Below are 8,821 nucleotides of genomic sequence, written 5' to 3'. Positions count from 1 at the left end.
TGAGCCCTGAGACATGTTTTTTTTTTTTCTGCCAGTGCATCTTATAACATAGCTATATACCCTTATTTGTGCTTTTCTGTCCTTTGCCTACCATGCCACATTCAGCATGCTCCTCCAAAGGACAAGCATGCCTGCTCCAAAGCAGCAGACAGCATGTCAGGGAGTTCATGAAACTGGAAAGCTCCTAAAGTAATCCCAGCCTGGGCTTCTGTGACAGATGCCTTTGGTATTTGGGCCATGTTGGGATTTAACTTACTTTTGGCTCCATGAAGAATGCAGAATATGAGTGAATGTTCTGGAAAGACTTTGAGTAGGGAATACATCTAAACTACCCAATCTTCAGGTAGATTAGGAAACTTCTTTCATATTCATCTGTTAAATTTAAATTAATGTCCAGTAACTCCAAGTATTGTATTTTACAAGATTTATTAGTAATCACTTGAAGTAGAAGAAATAAAAGAACAAAAGAATAAAACCTAAGTAAAACCACATGAGTAAAATTCTTCTGGCTGACTCGCCAACTATGTTAAATTTAAATTAATGTCCAATAATTCTAAGTATTATATTTTATAAGATTTATTAGTAATCACTTGAAGTAGAAGAAAAATATAGAAGTACAAAGCTTAAGTATGACCACAGGAGTAAACTTTCCTGCCAAGCTCTCTCCCCCAGCCTCCACAGCCACATTCCGGGAAGAAGAGAGCGAGGGATCTACACTCACAACTTTATCTTGAAAGGGTAAGCCCATAAGGTGAGAAAGAAAATGGGAAGCTGGGAAAGAGAGTTCTGGGGAGAAACTTCTAATTACACATATCATAGCAGACCTTTCTGATTTTCTCATATATCAGAAGAGGGAATGAGAATCTTCCCTAGCTAGTGCTCCACTTTAGCCTAGAGTCTGAACCAGCCACAAAAACCCTAATAGTGGGTGCTGTTTTTCAAGACCTTCCAAATCAGAAACAGTAAGCCTACCTCTCCCTGTTTCCTTTCTACCTGGAAACACAAAGGATTTCTAATCTGGCCTTACTTTTCACAGCAAAAGGTCCACAGGCAGACACCTGGAGTGTCTTCCCTTTTTCTTCCCCTTTCATCTATAAAATTACAGTTTTCCCCATCACAGTTTTGATAGATCCCTGGTCAGCATAGGAAATTAAATGGAAATATTAGAATTTTATGGAAGCCACAGATGACACATGAAGACCAGAAGACAACATAGAAAAAGTTTAGAAACTCAGAAGTACATAAAACATATGTCTGGTGTATAATATCAACATACTTTATCTATACCACCAATATTTACAATTTCTTTTTTAAAGTTAAAAGAAGTAAAAAGTATACAGGGAATTAAAAAAGAAAAGGAAAAGTACACAATAGCTAAAAAATTTTACATTGTTTTCCCCCCTAACCCTCACGATGTGGAGGGTTTACCTTTAGAGGGACTGAACTAGATGACCTCTAAAGGCCCTTTCAGCTCTAAATCTACCAAAGCTAGGTTCCATATTCCTCATCTACAGCTTTATTCTCATACCCTAAAAATTCTTTATCTCTTCATTCCCTTCACTTCCTACCTTTTTCACTGCTTGATATTCCTTCATCTGGGGCCTGTGTCACCTTTCAGAATGCCTCAGAGAAGAGGAGCCCTTATTTAATCAATCCAATTTCATCTTCTGAAACTAACTGGGAGTAGTAGGAATTCTGCAAAGTCCAAACATGACCCTAGGACAACATGCCCTCCCATACCTAGACCATTGGGTGATCAATCAGAAGCAGATCAAAAGAAGTTTCCCACCAAGTGCTATCCATTTGGAACTATTGGACATCTTCAGGTCCTTGGGGGGACAGGAATAGAGTACACACACTTGTCAAGTCAGAAGCCAAAGATACTGTGCTCAGAGATCTAATCCCGCCTCATAGCCCTATTAAATGTCTAAAAATTGCTCCCAGATCTCCATATCTTGATCTTGTCCAGACCTGTTCAAACATTAGCCATGCATTTCCAATGACTATTGGTCCTTACAATAGTCCTGCTACCAATTTGACATCAATGTCTAAAAATTAAACAGCATTTTCACAATAGCTAAAAATGCACCATGCCAGTGCCATCTTCCCTTCTTCAAATAAATCAGCAAGCTAAGTGCCAAACAAAACTTAAAATAGACGCCTTCAGGAAGCTTACCTTTTAGGGGAGACAGTATGTCATGTACAAGACATAATACAATAGGCATATGCAAGACATATACAAATAGACACAAAGCAACCTTAGAGGGGGAAGGCGCTAAGCAGCCCTTGAGTCTTGGGCTTTCAATGTAGAGTTATGTTTGTCTTCTGATCCTTTATCAACATCCATTCACCAAATTTGGTTGATTTTTCCTTTGTAATGTAAATTAATGTCATGTAAAGATTCAATCTTTAGCTTTCTTTTCCCACTGCCACCATCCTAGATGAGGCTCATTGGTTATTGCTCATCTTGGCTGACATTTAACTGACTAAAAAGAAATATGGTTACAGATGTTTTCAGGTTCCCCCCCCCAAAAGCTAGAAAGCATTCAGCATTTTGTCATTATGATCTTTTCATTTTTAACCTATGTCACAGAATTTCTAAGTCAGAATATCTCTGATGGTCCAGGAAGTCCCATCCCTAAACAAAGCAAAACAAAAACCCTTTTACAACATTCTCATATGGGATGAGTAGGTATTGGCCAACATACTCTAGTTGGACAGCCTTGTTCTAATGCTCAACATTGTGTCCTGATGGCTAATGAAGATTAATTAAGGTCTCAAGGGTCTGGTATTCACCAATGGAGTTTTCTGATCTGGTGTGGCATTGTATCTGCCACCACTAAAAAATTATGTGATAGGGACTTTTGAACAATTATGTTTGAATTTTCATCATAAATGATCTGGTCTATTTGATACAACTAACACCAAATTTTAAAAATATTTTCCATAAACAAACGCCAGACTTTGATTCAGGAAAGTCCAAATTCAAATCCTATCATAGACATTTACTAACAATATGATTTTGGGCAAGTCACTTAAACCTCATTCAGCCTTGTTTTTGTAACATTTAAATCTCTAATAATAGAAATATTATATTTTGTGGAGGTTTATTATATGATCATTAGAAATCAAGGAATAAAGAGGATAACAAAATAAAAACCACATGCCTGTGGCTGATCAGCCACTTCAAACATCCGCCTTACCACCGCCAAGCTCAGGACAGGAAGTGAAAAACTGGGACCTTCCACATCCCCACCTAATATCCCCTACCTACAGGAAGTACATAATGACAGGAAGTCAGTGGGCTCCTGGGAAATGTAGTTCTTTTTTAGGGTAACAGATTTTCAATTATAGTTTCCTTATCTAAAAAATAATGGAAATGAGGATCAAATTAGATAACATATGTAAAGTATTTTATAAACCCTAGAGCACTATAAAAACTTTTGTTGTTGTTTAGTCTTTTCAGTTGTGCTCAACATGTGATCCAATAGACTTCTGTCCATACTATTTTCTTGGCAAAGATACTATAGTGTTTTACCATTTTTTTTCTACAGTGGCAAACAGAGGTTAAATTGACTGCTATTATTATTTTATTTTTAGTCTTCACAACAATTTCAATGTGAATACTATAGGGTATTATTATCTCATCATACAAATGGGGAAACTGAAGCTCAGAACATTTAAATGACTTGACATGGGTGACAGCTAATCAGGATAAGAAGCATATAATAATCTCCTGACACTGTGCTTAGCACTCTATCCACTCATATTCCTATAATTTGTTTAGTATATATGTTTGTAGAATATGCATTAAGCTTTGCTCTGGGTACAAAGACATGAGAGAGATTTAAATTTTCTCAGTGATGAGTAAGAACGGGATAGATTACAGTCATCTTGACTCCATCCTCCTTGAAGGGAGGAGTGGGTTGCCATGTGTAAAGAACACTCCAATTGGGAATCCAAAGACCTGGATTCACAATCATCCCTCTAATGTTACTCCCTGTATGACTTTTGGCAAGACATTTAAATATCCTTGGCTCTCAGTTTCTTCATCTATAACATCTCCATGTATTAGACTGAGCAACCCTCAAGGTCCTGTCCAGCTCTAAATTTATTATTAGTTGACCACTACTGATCTTGTCTGTCGCTTTGGTGCTACTCTTCTAGGAGGGCAGCTCGGTGGCACAGTAGATGGAGCACCAGACCTTCAGTCAGGAGGACTGATCTTCTTTAATTCAAATCAACACACTAGCTTATATGACTCTAGACAAGTCATTTAACTCTGTTTGCCTCAGTTCTTCATCTTTAATATAAAAGGAAATGGAAAACCACATCAGTGTCTTTGCCAAGGAAACTCCAAATGTGGTCACAAAGAGGAGGTCATGGCTGAACAATAAGATTCTTGGAGAAGTAACTCAAGAGCACAGTTGTGTTGAATGTTGTGGGAGGTAAGATGAGGGAGAAGTGCAAATTTAAAGGCATCTCCATCCCAAACTTTCATGCAAACTACTTGTGCCCTGTGGTAGAGGCTTCTGAGTTCATATTGGTCTGATCAACCACAGTCCAGTCAGACATGCTGTACATTGACCCCAGCATCATGATATCATTTTGGACAACGATAGTTTTACAGAAAGTAGGGATGAAGGAAGTAATTCTGTAGTAGAGGAGTAAATCTCAAAATCTCTGCAGATCTTTAAAAAAATCCCTTCAACCTTTTAAAAGTTTTCCATGGCCCTTGGGAATTTTGTCAGAATCAGAATTAAAGAAACCCATTGGAGAAGTTATTTGAATATAATTTTTTCTTTCTATGCATTTTTAATGACAAAAATAACAGTAATAACTAGAATTTACAAAGTAATTTAAGGTTTTTCTTTTCTTTTCTTTCTTTTTTTATTTCTTTCTTTCAAAGCATTTCCATTTCATAATCAATACAATGTATTGGTTCCAAGAAAGAAGACTAGTAAGGGCTAGGCAGAAGGGATTAAGTGATCAGGCTCACACAGCCAGGAAGTATCTGAGGTCAGATATGATCCCAGGACCTCCCATCTTTCAGTCTGGCTCTCTATTGTTTGGATAGTTTTAATGCCTACTGCTCCTCTGGCATGGAATAGCCTACAAATATTCCTGACTGCAATAGGCCAAAAGAGTCATTTACCCCTCTCAGTTTAAAACAATAACTAGGATTTTCATATAGAGCTTTAAGGTTTGGAAAGCACTTCATAAATTTTACCTGGTTTACCTTCACAACCATCCTGGGAGACAGGTGCTGTTATTATCCCCATTTTTTAGATTGTCAAACAGAGGTGGTATGACTTGCCCAAGACCACACAGCTAGAAAGAGTCTGAGTCTGAATTTGAACTCAAGCCTTTCTGACTCTAAACCCAGAGCTCTGTCTCTAGCTTCACAGCAGTTACCACCAATTCCAGTCAAACATGGCACCAGTTTTTCATTACGTTGATTCTTAGCTGAATTGAATTTGTCCTTAAAAGCCTTCCCTCAAGGTAGAAGTAGGATACCCCTAAGAGGCAGTACAGTACAATGGTAAGGTCACTAGGTTCTGATTCAAAGAATATGGATTCAAATCCCACCTCTGATTCTTACCCTCTGGTTACCTGGAGCATGTCACTCAACCAATGAGCCTCTGAATTAGATAACCTCTGAGGTTCCTATGAACCTATACAATTTCCACCAGACACATCAACTGGGATGAGAAGCAGCTTGCAAATTCTCACCCAACTAAGAGGAACAATATGGTGGGGTGGGATAAATGATCTGCCCAATAAATCAATTGCCAAGAGTTCTCAGATCCCAGCCAGGTGGCAGCCCTAAAAGTGATTTCTCTATAACATACCACCAAAATCCTGGTTCTCATCTGCTTTTGAGTCACCATCAAGATACAGTAAATTGAGGGTCTGGGATTCACATTTGTTATTGTTGTTCAATAATGTCCAACTCTTCCTGACCCCATTTTGGATTTTCTTGGCAAAGATACTGGAGCGGTTTACAATTCCCTTCTCCAGCTCATTTTACAGATGAGGAAATGATCATAAACAAGATTAAGGGACTTATCCAGAATCACACAGTAAGTGGAATTTGGGTCTTTCTGGCTAGAGAATCTTCTCTCTCTTTGTCAGGGACCTCCTAAACTTACTAGACCAAGCAGAGAAAGTGTGAGGCTGAAAAAGTGATTGTCACCCAGGAAAAATCAGGGGGATGCTAGAAGACTTTCTAAAGTGGAAGCTCTATTCATTATCATTTATCATTTATCCACATCCTCCCACAGGATCATAGATAACTATTTTTATAATGCACTTCATCATCCCACACTGCACAGAGCAGATTAATTAGTGCTTCCAAACTCCCTCTTGCCTTCTTAGAACTCACTGAGGCAAGACTTAGCAAGACAGGCATACCCTAGTGCTGCATGGTGACTGCCATGTTTTTGTTGTCGAGAGGGAGATCTTTGGGATAATCTCAAAAAAGCAAAGGGGAAAATGGGATAATAGGAGCCTGGATGATAGATCATAGCAGTATAGAGCTAAAGGATCCATAGCGGCCACCTAGACCAACTCCCTTATTGATTAGGAAGCTGAAATTCAGAAAGGTTGTGATTTGTCCAAGGTCACAAAAGTCCAAAAAAGTGATGGAGGTGAGATATGTACCTGAATCCACTGTGCAACCCTTCCTCGTCCATTGGGTCTTTTCTGTTTTTTTCTTTGTTATGTCTTCCTGAGCCGATCTATCTCAAATCTTTCTAGGCTGCCCCTACTCCATCTTACTGAGAATTGACTGTCTGTGTCTCAGCTCTTTATATCTCAGCAACAGTGATTTCTGGGAGGTAAATAAAGTATCCCAGGGATTACTAGATAGCATTTTCCCTAACCATGGATGGCCTGGGGAAGGGTTTGGACCTTTGGCAATTTTCAAAAGAAATGGATTCACATAAATTCAACTAAGATGGCAATATATTTGTAGAGAGTAAGACAGACAAAACAGTCACAAAGCCATCATTAATTTGGACTATTTTTTCTAAGATTTGCTTAAAAAAAAACAGCAACTAAAAAGCATCATATCACTCAATATACTCATATTGCTGCCAATTGTGTGGCACCCTGTGATCTGGAAAATCTGTGTAAAAATTTTTGTTCCTCCCTTCATCCCAGAGAAGAAGTCTGATTTTTTTTCTTTTGTTTTCCTGGGTAAGTTATACACATTTATGAGTTACTGCATTTTTAAGATATCTCTGCTGACTTTCACATTCTTTTTCCTCCACAAAATTTAACTTTTTACTTATTTTAACTTTAAAAAAGATTGTGTATATTCATGAGATTAAAAGATAAAATATTGAAACCATACAATATCATATATATATAATTCATTTCTGAGTTTCTAAACCTTTTCTGTATAATCTGCTGGCCTTTGTGTGTCATCTGCAAAACTCTCCCCAAATTCCCATTTAATTTCTTATGCCACCCCTGGTATATTGGAACCACAATGAGCAAAGTCATAATGTGGGAGGGATATCTGTTCTTTATATTGAAATGATGAGAGGCACTGTGAGCTGGCCAAGGTCCTAGATTCTGACACATACCCTGAGTGACTGGCTTCACCTTTCAGTGGCTCAGCCAGGCATCTCCCTAAGATTATAAATTGTACAAATGAGCTGTGAAATGAGTTCCTCATCCTGGGTGTTCCTACACAGATTCTTATCTTATCTCCACCCTACTCCTAAATTCTTGAACTTATACACTGAGAAAAACATTCCCTACATCAGAGGTTCTTTTTTTTTTGCTTTGTTTTGTTTTGAGATTCTTTTTTTTTTAGCAACAAGGCTAGGTAAGCAGGGTTAAGTGACTTGCCCAGGGTCACACAGTTAGGAAGTTTCACAAGCCAGAGTTGAACCTCTGTCTACTATGCCACCTAACTGCCCCTAGATCAGGGGCTCTTAACTTTTTCTGTGGGGACCTCTTTGGCAGTCTGGTGAAGACTATGGACCCTTTCTCAAAATGTTTTTAAATGTACAAAATAAAATATGTACTATTGCAAAGAAAACCAAAATTACTGAAAATAAAAATGGAAATGTTTTTCTCATCCAAATTCACATATCCTCTTCCTACTTTTCCTCTTCCTTTCCCACCTTGTTGACCTGAACTTATCCATTGGTCTCTTAGAAGACTACAGACCTCAGATAAAGAACTCTTGCTTTAAGTAATTGTATTCCCCCCATGTTTAAACTTTCATTCATTTTATTTTTTTGACCCTTCCCTTCTGTGTTAGAATCAATTCTGTGATTGGTTCTAAGGCAGAAGAGCAGTAAGGACTAGGAAAATAGAGTTAAATGACTTGCCTAAGGTCACACAGCCAGGAAGTATCTGAGGTCAAATTTGAACCCAAGACCTCCCATCTCCAGGCATGACTATCCACTCAGCTACCCAGCTGCCCCCTATTTCTTTCATTTTCTAACACTATTCATCCATTTATATAAGGATACTAAGATAATATTGAAATATTTTTTTAAAAAAAACAAAACCAAGTTCTTTTTAAAATTTCCCATCCCACATCCAAGTAGTTTTTATGTTAGCAAAAGTGCTCTAATTAGCCTCAATTCCTCTCTGGAATAAGCATCAGACTTTCAAGATAAAGCTATTTGCAAAGATTCATGAGAACAGCTTCACCATGTATCCTCAAGAATAACATTTGCCTCAGGGATTTTGGGGAGGGAGAAATATTGGAGAATGGTAGCTTTGAATTAAAAGGGATTAGAGCTGGTGTAAAACATTCATAGGGTGCCCTGTATTTTCACCAGTCTGACCACCAAAG

Source organism: Monodelphis domestica, chromosome 2, assembly GCF_027887165.1.
Source record: "Monodelphis domestica isolate mMonDom1 chromosome 2, mMonDom1.pri, whole genome shotgun sequence".
Lineage (NCBI taxonomy): Eukaryota > Metazoa > Chordata > Mammalia > Didelphimorphia > Didelphidae > Monodelphis > Monodelphis domestica.
The sequence above is the reverse complement of the archived record's forward strand: the minus strand, read 5'-3'. Positions refer to the sequence as shown.